The 14331-nt window shown below is 53.9% G+C and overlaps 1 protein-coding gene across 1 annotated transcript in view; it reads left to right on the top strand.

Moving 5' to 3' along the window:
* The window catches only part of KCNK3 (potassium two pore domain channel subfamily K member 3), a 35747-nt gene that overhangs the window by 4391 nt on the left and 17025 nt on the right, over nt 1-14331 (top strand). The gene's annotated exons all lie outside the window — the stretch shown is intronic.

The following is a 14331-nucleotide window of genomic DNA, read 5'->3' on the forward strand; positions in this document are numbered from 1 at the left end:
TCTAAGGCAACAAGAGGCTAGGTGGTTGATTAAGCTGATGGAGCTGGGACAGAAAACCTTCTGTTCTGCTTTCTCCCCAGCTTCCAGCAGAGCACAGGCTCCCATCGCCCACCACATGGCCTGGGAATCCTTAGATTGTGAATTCAAGCAGGTAGTTCATGAGGGAACCTGTATTCTTACATCTTTCCAAGAAGGAGGAAAGTATAGAAGTGACCTGCCACCCGCCAAAATCCCAGAGTCCTCAAATAAAAGAGTGAGAGGAGACAGTAGCAGTCATCCAAACATCCAGAGAGGTGAGTGACTTGCCCAAATTCACACAGCAAGTCGCAGGTACAACCCTTTGGGTGCCTAGACTGAAGATGTCTCCATCACCCCAGCCTGTTTTCCTCACGACCCCCACTTTGCTCTTAGCACCAGGGCCTCCGTCCGCTTATCACTCGGCTGTTCCCAGTACTCTCTTGACTTCCCGGGGGATGGAGGGGCAGTCCAGCCTGAAACAGTCCCACTGTCCACTCTCAGTCCGTATTTCCTTCCTTGCTGCCCACAGACCACCCCTCTGCTTCAACTGCACAGCCTTTCCTGAGGGCGGCGTACAAACACGGGTGCTGGCTTAGAAGCCCAAGTGCCTGGCTTCATCACTCAACCCCCCTCTCCGCTCGCCACCTCCACCGCCTGCTACTAGTTGTGTCACTTTGGACAAGTTACTTAGTCTCTCTGAACTTGCTTTGTCATTTACTATATGGGAGAATAATATCTGCCTCCTAGGATTAAATGGGATAATGTAAAAGAAGTGCCTGGTACAGAGTATGTACTTAATAAACAGTATCTACAATTTTAAGTGTTATTATTTCTCATGTATTATCACTTTCCCTACAGAAGGGAACTGCTCTGTTTCCCAAGGATTACTATGACCACAGCACCTCTGCTCCTTCCTAACAGGTGGGGACAGTGGGATTGGGGACCAGAGGCTGCCACACCCTTCCCTTTATCCTCCTAATTTCACTCCCCCATCCCAGGCTTCCCAGGTCCTCACTCATGCCTAGAGTCTGCCTGACATCCAAGCTCAGGGGCAATGCTCCCTCCTCTGAGCAGGCAGACCCTGCAGCAAACCAATGAGGGAGAGTGAGGTGCACAGTGGTAGGAGAACCCATCCTGGATTGGAGCAAGAAGGCAAAAGTTCCAGTTCCACTTAGCTTAGCCTCTGGTCCTCTATGACCACCAGTTTCTTCATCCATAAAGTGGACGTATTTGATCAGCGGTCCTTCTGGCTGCCATGCCTCCTGCGTGCATGTCCAGTTCCCACACGTCATGATTGGGGGCTAGAGACATGGAGGGAGTGGGGGCCAGAATAGGACAGAAATAGAAGACACAGGCCTGGCCACAGTGGGGACAGGACAAACACAATAAGTATTTTCAAAGAAAACATAAACAAGCACAGATGAATGTAGTGCAAATCACCACTATAAACAGCTTTCAGCTGGCAGCACAAACGGTAAATCTGGGAGTTGATTTTGTAATAAAAAAAATGTAAAAACGATTTCCCTGCCGTCAGCCAGCAGCAAGGGAAGAGACCCAGCTCTGACTGAGATCATGATGAGTTTAGGCAAACCTCAGCAGAGACCCAGGATGGGTACTCCCTCCCTCCCACCCCACCCCTGCCTTGGATGCAGGGAACTGCCGTGTCTATAACACGTCAGGCTGTGTCCGAGACACTTCTCACCGCCTGCATTCCCACAACTACCCTGGGAGGGCAGGCATTATCATCCTGTTATGGTCAAGGAAAGGAAAGCTCAGAGAGGTTCAGAAATTGGCCCAGGACCCTACAAATATAAAATGACAGTAACAGGGCTTACACCCAGGGCTGTAGGAAGTATCTTTTCATGGAGTCGTGCAGCCCCCTGCTCCCCACGGAGGCTCTGCTGTCCCTCTCATATGAATGTCACAAACAATGGAGGATGGGTATCAGCGTCATGCAGGGCACTCAGCTGTGACCTCAGCTTCAGGATATCACATCCTCAGGACTATGGGTAGAGCGTTTAGCCCAAAGAGAAATCAGTTAGCTCCACCTCTCTCATTTTACAGTGTGGAAACTAAAATTCTGATTGGAGAAGAAGGGAACCCTGTTTACTGATGCCTCCTTCCGTGTTGTTCACCAACCCCCCCCCCCCCAGGCTCATGGAGAAGAAAGCAGACTGCCAGCCGGCCTGTGCTGCTTGCCTGGGAACCCCTCCTGACCCCTCTGTTAGGCTCTGGTCCTCAGCACGTGACAAATGCCTGTCGTAAAGCAGTCACCGGCCCAGCTGATGCGGCCACCTCCCAGTCTGTCCACACTTCCCCGTTGTCCAGAAACTGCCCATGCTCAGGCAGCTCCCAGGTGGCTCCCGGAGACCTGCCCCTCACCTGGAGCCACCCCGAGCCCCTACTGCGGCAGTCACGCCTTCACTTGCCCATTTCCAGAGCTGGCTTCAGCTGCTACCTGGAGCCGACAGCTTTGGTCCTCCTGGTTCTGTGGCCCCCCGGGATCCCTACCACGCTGGGGCCGACTTCCCATGCTCCCCCTTCAGCAAAGCCAGCTCCTTACCACCCTGCTTCCCACTCCTGCCTCTTCCAGTGACACACAGGGACGCCTTTGTGAAGGGAGTGTATAGATGCAGGGAATATAAGGCAGGAGCCTGGCCTGGGAACTAGAAACTGGGTTCTTTCTCTCCCCTTAGACAAATCATTCTCTCTCTCTCTCTCTCTCTCTCTCTCTCTCTCTGCTTTCCCCCTACTCATGAGAGGCACAGGCACTACCCTGGTGGGCTTCAGTCTCCCCATTTGTACAGAGGAGTGTTCCCCAGGGGAAACTAGAGAAGGCTAGCTCAGCAGTACGGAATTCTCTACATTAGTACTTCTCCAATGGTCATCTCTGACGATTTGGTTGATCTTGTTTAAATGCAGATTCTGAACCAGTACGTCTGGGATGGGGCCTGAGAGTCTATAATTCTCACAAGGCTCCCAAGGGACACTGATGCTGTTGATCAGCGGTTTACATTTTGAGCAGCAAGGATCTAAATAACCTGGAGACCTGATTTCTGAGAACAGACATGAGGCGGGGACTGTGGTTTTAAGAACAAGATTGTGTAGAGCTGGAAAGGTCCTTAGGAATCTGGTCATGGAATGTCAGAGCCAATGGCCTCAGAGCTGGTGGACCCTCCTCTGAGGCTGGGGCAGGGCTTTGGTTTGCCCCAGAGGAAGTAGATGCAGAGGTCACCTGTACCAGTCAGGGTTCAATCAGAGAAACACAACCAGCTGGAAATATATATATATATTATATACATATATATATATATAATATATATATAATATATAAATATATATATGTATATAATATAATATATAATTTATATATATATTTATATAATATATATAAATATATATATTATATATATATATTTATATAGACTTATGTGTCGACTTATGTGATGGTGTGATGGTAGTTGCTGGCTAGGCGAGTGAAATCTATACGGCAGAACATCGGGAAGGACAGGCTGGAACTCTCTCCAGCCTGGGCTGAAGCTGCTGTTCACAGGCAGAGTTTCTTCTTCTTCAGGGAAGCCTTGGCTCACCTCTTAAGGTCTTTCAACTGATTGATTCAGGTCCGCCCAGTGATCTAGGATAATCTCCCTTACTTAAAGTCAACTGATTATGGACTTTAATCACATCTACAAAATGCCTTCATAGCAACCCCTGGATCCGTGCTCGATTGAATAACTCAGAGCTCTAGCCTAGCCAAGTTGACACATCAAAAAGATCATCAGGCTACCCATATATCACACTGGGGACCGCAATAAGTGACTTTTAAGGTTCTTACCAACCCTGAGATACTTTGATTCTTGATCTTCAAAGAGGCAGCCTGGAGACTTAGAGTACCCAAAGTGGGACTCATCAGTGTCCTGGGGACCCCCAGACCCTCTGGGTCACCTTCCAAATAGTACTGACTTTAGCCTTCATTTCAGGTTTACCAAACTTCATTTTTAGTTTACTAAAAATCATTGAGATCTTCTGAGTGCCAGACACTATACCAGGCACCAAGAGAATAGAAAACTAAGATCCAGATCCTTCCCCAAGGAGCCCCTGGTCCGGTGGAATCCTGAAACCACAAGTTGAATGGTATATATGCTAAATCCTAGTGGAGTAACTCAGAATAAGGATCTGAGAAGGCTTCCTGGAACAGGTAGTACCTGAGGAAGGCTTAAATGAAGAATGAGAACTCTAGTAAGTGAAGATTGGCAGTGAGAGCTTTCCAGGGTAAGGCAGCAGCATGAGTTAGGCTGGGGTCATAAGTCTGCCCAAGGAAAGGTGGCGGGGAGACAACCTTGGAGGGGGCTGAGTGCTAGACTCTGGCAGGTGGACTTGATTTGACAAGAACTGGAGGAGGGAAGTGATAGACTCCAACCTGTGTTCTCCTGCCTGGATCCTGACCAGGGATCAGGATGGAATGCCCCTATGACCCCAATTGAACCACCAGCTGCCTCCATCATGCCAGTTGAACCAGTGGGTCACCCCGGTTGAACTAGTGGGTGCCTCATGACCCCAGTTGAACCAGAGGGTAATGGCAACCTGAATCCTATCTCGCTTCAGCCCCACCCTGGTCACCCAGCAGACCTCAGCCAGCCCCCAGGAAGTGCTTTCACTTCCTCCCCTCTCCACGATTCCTTTTCTGGACCAAAGATCCACTCTGGAGCCTAGACCAAACCCAGGCTTATGGATGGTGTTCAGGAGGCCCTGGGACAGCACTGAGCTGAAGGAGATGATACTGTCCCCACTGCTCTGTGGACATTTTCTGCATAGACAACACCAGGCCCCTGCTGCACGGCTTGGCATGGACTCAGTGTCCCTCTTCAGGAATGTGCAGGGCCTCTCCTGACCACAGCTCCGAAGCAGAAATAACCATCTCAGAAACATCCGGAGAGGCGCATTCCAGCCCGCTGGCCACAGGACCGTCTGGGGGGCTCTCTCCAGAGACCCGAACTGTCAGGCTCCAGTTGAACAGCCCCAAGAGGGTGATGCCAGGCTTCAGACAGGAGGCAGCCCTCTCCCCCAGGACGGGGCTGTCCTCCCACCAGGGTAGGGGAGTTCCCCAGGGTCCTGGGGGCAGGCAGGGCTGGGTGGTTCCAGGCAGGAGCAAGTCTCAGATCGATGCAGCAGATCTGTTCTCACCTGGACCTATTCTGTCCAGATCTTAGACATGACATGAAGCCGCCACACCCCACAGAGCCTGCCTCAGTTTCCACAGTCATGAACCAAGGCTGCCATTCACTGGGAGGTTTCTCTGGGCTGAGCCCGTTACATGTATTACCTCATTTAATCTTCAGAGCCACCCTATGAAGGCGGCACTATTACAATTCCCATTTTACAGAAGGGGACCCTGAGGCTCCAAGGGGCCAGGGCAGGCCCGCACAGGTGCGCTGCTGGCAATCGGCAGAGCAGGGGTGTGTAAAGCAGGCCCAGCACTCACTTTATAAAGCACTTGGTATCACACAGTATCTCTCCTGAACCTCGTAACAACCCAGAGATGTAGGTGTCAACGAAGAAACTGGACTTGAGAACATAAGATCGCTTCCCATGATCCAGAGCCAGTGAATGTGGAAGCAGGAGTCAAGTCCAGACCTTCCAACCCCAAAACCAAGCTCTCCCCCGAGGAGTGCTCTGGCCCCCCGTAGCTGAAGGTGGGTTGGATGGTCCGGATGTTGGGGCATTGTAGAAGTGGGTGTTGGCCTATGGAGGGTGAAGAGGATGGTGCTGGGGGGCAGGGGGGGGCAGTCATCATGGAGTGGACTTAGTTGCATGCATTTGAACAGGAGGGAAACCTGAGACTAGAAATGAGAATAGAGTGATGGTTCTTAAGAATAGCCAGTGAGTGAGAGAAGGGCCTGGTTGGGAGTGACTTGGCAACTCACCTGCTCCCCGGCGTGCCGTGGGGAGGGCAGGGAAGATGGCCCCTGCATGCTGAGTCGGACGCTGGTCCCCGTAGCAGTAGTTATTTGGAGCCAGAGCAATGGGTGTCTGGGCCTGAGCTAAGCCCAGGAGGCTGTGAGTTTTAAAAACTTCCCTGGTGAGGGGAATCTGCAGCCAGGTTTGGGAAGCACAGGAAAGAAGAGAGCTTATTCGAATCAGCGTTCTGTACTTGGGAGGCTGGGCCACTTGCCAGCCAGCAGCTAGCATTTTCTTTCTGGGTTTCCTTGGGGCTTGAGAAACAGTCAAGGGGCAGCTGAGGAAGAATCTTTGGAGTTCACAAGCCAAAGCTCCTGGGGTGAGCCAGGTGGCAGAGGCCCCAGGAATCAGCGGGTGGCCCCAGGAGAAGGGCAGGTCCCACTCTTCCCAGAGGAGAAGGGGACTGAGAGGGTCTCAGTGGGGGTCATGGGACAGGAGGTGGCTCCTCCATGGCTTAGCTCTCAAATGACCCCAGGGAAGGGGGTCAGCCCCCTTAGCTGTGTGAGCATCACTCACCTGGGAACAAAGTGGGGGGCTCTGGCCTGGCTGAGCCAGCGTGACCCCTCTTCAGCATGACCTTGCATCGTGGATTTTCCACCATGAGGGCTAGACAGAGGAAGACCCTCCGGGGCTACTCTTGGTCCTTAGTCTACCTCCAAGCAGGGCCAGAGGAAGAGAAACCTGGACCTAAACTCAGTGGCAGCCCTCCTTCCCTTGGGTGCCCAGCTCAGTGCCCCAGACTCCTAAGCACTTGTCTTCCCTGGGCACCAAAGAAGCCCTGACGTCCCCTATCTGCCCCTTAGGATCGTCAGTGGGCTACGTGTCGTTTCTCAGAGCTGTGACTGATGTTGTAGCACAGCTGAGCCAAGGAAAGTGGGGGACACAGACCCTTCTGCTGTTTCTCTGCTCCTACCTGGCTGTGAGACCCACAGCAAGTCACATCCCACCCTGGCTTTGTCTGCAAGGGACTGGGCTGGTGATGTCTGAGCCCCTTACAGCTCGGACCATCTCTACTCCAGCTCGGCCAGGACCTACTCCTGGCCTCTGCTTCCAGCCCCTCCTGAGATGCACGCTACCCAGGATTACAATCTTGTCCCCACTTCACCCCATGATGGCTGAGCCCTGGAGGGACTTCCTCTGTGTCCCAAGAATAGAGCCTTGTCCAGGACCTCCAAGTCACCCCTTTCTGGAAAGAGCATTTCTGACTGTGGCCGCAGCCTTGCTTATCAGCAGAGCGAGTCCACTGCCCCAACCCCTGGGACAGCTGGAATGCGGGAGCCTCCCACCCAGAAAGGGGGGCCCCCTAACAGCTGGCAGCTTCCACAGTAGTCTGTGGATGGGGTGTGGGAGGAGCAGTGGTGCTGAGAGCCTGCTGACCCCAGCCAGCACTTTCAGGCAGGAGGGTAGCCAGGAGAGAGGCTGCAGACAGTCTTTCTTCCCAGGTTGCCCCTGGACCTGAGCTGGCCCGGGATGAATGCACTGGTGGCTGGCGGTTCCTACAATCCAGGCCCTCGGCTAGCTCAGAGGCTTCCAGGGCCACGGGAGCTAAGGCCCTGCTTGTGGACCAGCCTTCAACATCCCACCTAGACCAGTGACCTGCTAGACCTCTGAGCGGCTGGAGTTAGCCGCATGGGTCCTCACAATGGTTTGATATCTCAAAATGTTCTTGGGCCATTACATGATATGTGTGTGTTGCAGAGCATACGATCACCTTCCTCAGCCTTTGGCTGGAATGGGGTCAGTTCAGGGTGCTGACGCCAGCATGCTCATGCAGTATAAGGGCTCAGCTTGGCAGTGGATGGCATTACTGCAATTCCTGGCGTCCTTCAGATTCTTTGAGAATCACCAATTCAGCCCAACCCTTCTCTCTTCCAGATGAGGAGACTGAGACCAGGGCAGCGTGCAGGGAGAGATGGGGCGTGGCCTGCCCCAGCCACCAGCAGTGTGATATCAGAGCCAGTCCTCAAACTCAGGCCTCCTGACTCTTTCCACTCCCCCAGCACCCACACAGTCATTCCTCCATTTTCTTTCTTTTTCTGAGCATCTTCCATGTGTCAGGCACCGTTCCGGGCCCCAGGGACTCAGCCCTGGTCCTCATGGTGCCTACATTCCAGAGGAAGCAGATAGTCGATAAACTACATTATGTGATCACACACACACAAAAAATTATCCCAATGGTGACAAGTGCCAGGAGTCAGTCAAACAAGAGAATGGGGTAGAGAGTGATGGAGAGGAGGGATGGGCGATCTGGGAAAGCCTTCCAGGGAGGGGGCCTGTGGAATGCAAAGATCAAGGAGGAGCCTTCCAGGGCGGGGGCGGGGCGTGGGGACAGCAAATGTGAAGTCCCAGGTAGGCCAGAGCTGACATGTTTGAGGAACAGGGGCAGAAAGGGCAGTGTGCCTGCAGCACACTGAGCGAAGGGATGGAAGCGTGGGAGGACTGGATCCTGCAGGGCCATGGAGGCCATGGTCAAGAATTTGGATTTTACTCTACATGTGATGGAAGCCACTGGAAAGTTTTAAGCAGGGTTGTGGTGTGATATGACTTAAATTTTTACCAGTTCCCTCTGGCTGCTAGAGGTCAGCTGGTTGTAGTAGGAGAGGGAAGCTGGGAGACCCGTCAGGCTGCAGTTGAGTAACTTGAAAGACAGAATGGTGGTGGATGGGACTCGCGTGGAGACTGTGGAGACTGTAGAGAGAGGTGGATTGAGGGTGTGTTTTCAAGACAGAGTTGGCCCGACCTGTTGATGGATAGGATGTATGTGCTGGGGGAAAGGAGGGAGGGCTCCAGAGGGCTATGGGAGTAGGGGGAAGGGAATAATCAGTGGTAATCTTTGACCTGAGCAACTGGGTGGAAGGTAAGCATTTACTGAGATGGGAAATAAAATTCGGAGAGTAAAAGGTTTGTTAAAGAGATGAGATTCCAGACTTCTTGTTTTAGACATACAGGTTAATTTTGAGATGCTTATTACAAATCCATGAAGGCAGCTAGACAGACAAGTCTGTAGCTCAAGGGAGAGGTCAAAGCTGAGATACAAATTTAAGAGTTATCAGATGGCAATAATGTTTAGAGTCATGCAGCTTGATGAGATCAGCCAGGGAGAGGGGAGGATGGGAGAGAAGAGCCCAGGGCAGGCCTTTCCTCCAGCACTGGGAGGTCAAGCAAGGAAGGGGACCTGCCGGGACACTGGAGCGAAACCTGGGGAGTGCAGTGTCCCAAGGCCAGGAGGCATTGTTTTAAGAGAGAGGGAACTGTCAACCAGGCCAGCTGCTGCTGGGAGATCAAGTCAGATGACCACAGAGAAGCAACCAGTGTGTTTGGCAATGTGGTGACCACTGGAGACATTGACCATGAAAACATGGTGTAACTAACATTGAACAGCTTGTTCCAGGAGCATGGGAAGGAGAGAGTGGTAGGGCATCGTTTGTATTTGACCAGCCTGACATGGAACAGAGGGGCCAGATCCCAGTAGAGGCAGGGGAGGGAACAAACAATTTCCCAGCTCCCCATTTTCAGGCCTTTTCATAAATGCTTTACAAACCTCCTCCTGCAGAGGCCCATGAGGTAGTCATCATTATGTCCATTATGCAAATGAGGCCCAAGGCCCAGCAAGATTATAGGCTCAGGGCACCCAGCCAGGGCCCTGAGTCCAGGCCTGTCTGACCCCAAAGCCCCTGCCCCCAACTGTCGCTCTGCCTGCGTCTCCTGGCTGCTCCTTTTCCCCGCCCCTCCCATCCATCCTTGTCCTTTGATCATTTCTGTCAGCTTCCAGCAGTCTTGGCCTCTGCCTCCCTCCTCCGGGAAAGCTCTACTTTTTCTCTTTGATCCTGCACGTCTGTCCTCGGCTGCGTCCTCTGCTGGGCCCTGTGTCCCCTCCTCCCTGTCGCTTCAGGACGCGCTGAAGGTAGGGGATCTGCAAGAGTTTCTGAGAGCCTTGCGGGAACCTGGCCTGCGGGATGAGAGCGTGGCTCCTGCTTCCCTGACCGCCATTGGGGAAAGAGCCTGGGGGCTCCTCGGGCCTGGCTGGGCAGCAGACCAAGCCCTCTCAGCACTGAGGGTCCAGAGACGCGAGCTCACAGGCCAGGGATGTCTGTGGAAGCAACTAGGAGGGGGCAGCCAGGAGGGCCGTGCATTCTTACCCCGATGGGCCAAGATGGGCCTCCGAGTTCTTCTCAGGAGACAGTTACAATGACTGGTGGGGTTCAGGGGTCCTAAATAGGGAGATGTAATCGACAAAACCAGCCACCTGGCTGCCAACACCACATGCAGAGAAGAAGGGGGCGCTCAGGACTTCAGAGTCCCTTTTGGAGCCTGGCTGGTTCCAGTGGGAAGACATGGGTGAGGCCCAGAGACTCTTGTCGGAGCTCTCTCCCGGCCTGGGTGCTCCCCTCCCTCCCCCGCCTCCCCGTGTCCTGGCCGAGGTGAGGGAGGCCGCCCAGGATGCCCAGAGCCGCCTCCAGCTTCCACCCTCAGGGTTCTGAGGCCCTGTCTGCCCCTGGCTGCTCTAGGAGGGCCCGGTACCCAGCCCCCAACTGGAAGAGATGAGCAGAGAGAACACAACACAGGGAACCACGGGGCCCAGGCGCGCTCCTCAAAGCCCTGACCGGGGGCTGCAGTAGTAATTAGCTCCTCACACATCCCCAGGGTTATTTTTAAGCCACGTTCTTCCCTGGTTTATTTTTAAAGTAACACTGGCACGTGGCTGGCCGGCCGCCCTTCCCAGGTGCTGGTGCCAATTCGGGCCAGGAATGGAGCAGGGCAAGATGAGCCCCCTCCCCCAGGGCTCCCCACCAAGTGCCGGAGTTAACCAACCCCTCCCTGGATGGCAAGGGAGTTTCCTGCTGTGCAGAAAGCCTGGGTCCAGCCTGGGGTGAGCAGGTGGGCTGGCATGAAAGACACCCCCCGCCACCCTGAAACTCCATCCTGCCTCTGATGCACACATTTCACATTTTGTGACCTTGACCAAGTCACCTCACCAGCAAGAGCCTCAGCTTCCTCATTTCTCAGTGGGGTGAGTGATAGTGATTCTTGCGTCTCACTCAGAAAGTGAGTGATAAACTGAAATGTTGCACAAATCTAAGGGAGTATTGGGATTGACGCCCCTTGCAAACATGCTGCCCCCGCTGTCCCACTAACCCCTTCCAAGCCATGCCTGTCTCCCAGGGTGAGTGACTCGCAGGCTGGGAGAGGCTCCTCTTCCTTTCATCCCTTGACCACCCCCTAAGACGTGCCTCCACATTTTCAGTCTGGCTGGACTCTAATCCAGGCCGCCCAGGGTAAAGGGCAGCTGTCAGGCTGCTGGTGGCCATTAAAAGGCTTGGGCTGGGGCAGGGGATGGTGGGAAGTGCGACAAGGGCAGAACCACCCCTCCCCCAGCCCCTCCCCTCCCCCCCAAGCAGCCTTCCAGAGAGCTTAGCTATGGAAAAGCACTGCCAAAAGTTAGCTCCAAAGCCCTCTCCTCGGGTACGGTGCAGCAGCTAAGGCTGGAGAAGAACGTCAGGGACATATGGTGGAGGACGCTGAAAGGCATGTTGAAAGTGTGAGCTTCTTTCCCTGTAGGCAATGGGGAGTCGTGGAAGGTTTTGAGCAGAGCAGTGACAAGTGCAGAGTGGAGTGTAATCTGGAAGTAGGTGTGAGGAAGATTAGGAAGTTAGCGAGGGATGACAGTTCGGATCGGCTCCCCAGGTCCAGACTGGAAAGGATGAGAGCCTAGGTGGTGGCTATAGGAACAGAAAGAAAGGGCAGGACTAGGAAAAGAGGAATGGCTGGGCCTAGGTCTGGGGGGAGAAGAAGAGGGGAAGGCAAGGTGTTCAGCCTGGTTGACTGAGGGATTACTAGGAATCAGGCAGTACAGAGAGGCCAACATGGTGGGAGGGATGGGTTCCGGTGGCCCAGCCAGGTGACAGTGTGGAGCAGAGCTGGAGGCGAGGCCTTGGTGGCCTCCCTGGAACCAGAATCAGATCAGCCCAGGCAGAATCTTGGTCCACTCTTAAAATCAGGGTGCAGGAGAAGGAAGCAGAGGCAGCAGGGGAGACTGCAAAGGACCAGTGGGAAGCAGGAGGGTCAGGTTTCCAGTGAGGAAGAGGACCAGCCATCAGGACTGAGCATGGCCAGAATATGAAGGAAAATGAGGATGCCAACAGCCAAGACCGCCATGTATGACTGTCCAGGTTATGGACTGTCCAAAAGAATCCAGCTGATGGGTGTGGGTTGCTGAAGTCCAGCCTGCTTACCAAGCCATGCACTCTCCCAGGGGCTGCATCCACCCAGAGGGGGCCGTTTCTTTTCTAATTGGTCCCAGAGTGCCATGTAGTTAGGGCAGCCCTGCCCACAGGGCACCGGGTCTGGTACTCAGGAAATTCCTGATGCTGTTGGGGAGAGTAGTCTTAGTGGGTGAAGCAGGGGCATCCTGATGGGTGAGGGGAGAAGCAACAGGGGCATGGTGGGCCTGCCTCCCTTCCTCCTTCCCTGTCTCCCTCCCTTCCCTTTTTTGAAGACTTGAGGCAAATAGTGAGAAGTTAGCAGAGGACAATTTTAAAATACCCTCAAATGGGGGGCCTCCAGGAGAAAGGTTAGGAAGAAAAGCCCAAGGCTGAGGCAGCATGCAGTTAGGGGTTCAGCCTTGGGAGGGGAGGCCTCACCACCTCTGAAATGGGAGTTGGAGGAAAAGAGCAAAGCACTCAGAGAGAGCAGGAGAAGCAGTATGGGGAGAGCCTCGCTCTGCCAAGTATTTGCTGTGTGACCTTGAGCAAGTCACTTAACTTCTCTGTGGCTCAGTTTCTGCATCTTTAAATAGGAATAATAGTAGTACCTACAGAATAGGGATGTTAGAGGAATAAAAGAGGAACATATATTAGCTCGCTTAGAGCAGTGGCACGTAGTAAGCACTATATAAAGCTCAGCTAAGACTATTTTGAATTGGGGAGGAGGGAGCAGTGACAGAGTCATTTAATCATTTGAATAAAGTCAAGGGCAGAGAAAGCCAGCTCGCCCAGATTCCACATGGGGGTGGACGGAGGAGAAGGCACAGCAGCGCTGTAAGCAGTAGCTGGGGAGGGCTGGGTCCTGGGGACACTGCCTGGGTCCAGGGGGCTCTGCGCAGCTTGCAGCTCTAGGCACCGTAGAAAGCAAGCTCGGGACACCCCTGCATGAATAGGCATCCTCTATAGGCCGTAGGAGCCAGGAAGTCATTCTCCAATTATACCCCAGCCCGGCCGGGCTCTCCTGCGATTCTGGGCTGTGAACAACAGTGTAGATGGAGAACTTGCAAGGCTGGTGGAGTGGCAGAGCTAATTGAAAAGGTTGGGAAATCAGAGGTCAGAGGAGAGGTGACAAGCCCGGGGTGAGTCAGGCAGCGGGAGGCAGGCTGGGGGGGTGAGTGTCTGCTTCCATGTCTCTGTGTAAAGGGCAGTGTCCCAAGGATGGGGACAGCTGCTTGTGTCTCCGCTGAAGACGGCTGAGAAGCAATGGCCTGAGACTCATTTCGTTCCACCTAAGGAGCATTTCCGACAGGGCCCAGGGTTGAGTGAAGTGTGTTTCCATGGAGAGGGGCGGAATCTTAGCCTCTCGGTTGGGTCCAGGCCTGTGTGGAGGAAGAGCTGTGTTTGGTGGCTTCTTTAGATCCCTGAGGGCCTGGAACTTGAAGGAACAGTGGGGGGCCCAGAGGCCAAGTCCTGTAGGGGACTCCTCTCCTTTTATTGAAGGGCAGATTTTCCTGCTTCCTGGGTGTGTCCACCCTATAGCCCCCCTGGTTCTTGTACTCTCTGCCCTGGATGGTGGACAGGGTCATGCCAAGAGGCCACGGTGGGGGGCATGCGGGGTATTGGAATGAGTAAGTGTGTGTGTGTGTGTGTGTGTGTGTGTGCGTGTGTGCGCACGCATGCACGTGTGAGTGGTAGGGGTGAGGACACCATGTCTGTAGGCTGGCTCAGAGGGAGAGAAGGTCCTGGCAGCTGGCTTCAGGCTGAAGTCCCTGTTGCCTGGAGTCCCTCTCCTCCTGGGCACTGTGCCAACCTACACCATCTGAGCTCCTGAGCCCTGGGCAGGGTGTTGAGCCTAAGAAAAACCTCCTTCACATCTCCTGGCATCTACTCCCAAATTCCCTGCCAGCCCAGAGCTGTCTGGGCCACCAGCCATGACCAGCAAGGAGAGTGGGAAGCAGGTGATGGAGACAGAGCCCACGGGGGCCACGCTCACTCCAAGGCCTCCCTGCCAAACCCAACCCATGCATCCAGACCAGCTTCATGCATCTGCTGGGAATCCACCACAGACACCGGGCAAGGTGGGCCAGTGGGAGAGGCACCCACCTCCACGCAAAACCTAATACCTGGCAGAGAGTGGCAGGGACAGAAGAAG

The sequence above is a fragment of the Eubalaena glacialis genome, chromosome 14 (assembly GCF_028564815.1).
Source record: "Eubalaena glacialis isolate mEubGla1 chromosome 14, mEubGla1.1.hap2.+ XY, whole genome shotgun sequence".
Classification (NCBI taxonomy): Eukaryota; Metazoa; Chordata; class Mammalia; order Artiodactyla; family Balaenidae; genus Eubalaena; species Eubalaena glacialis.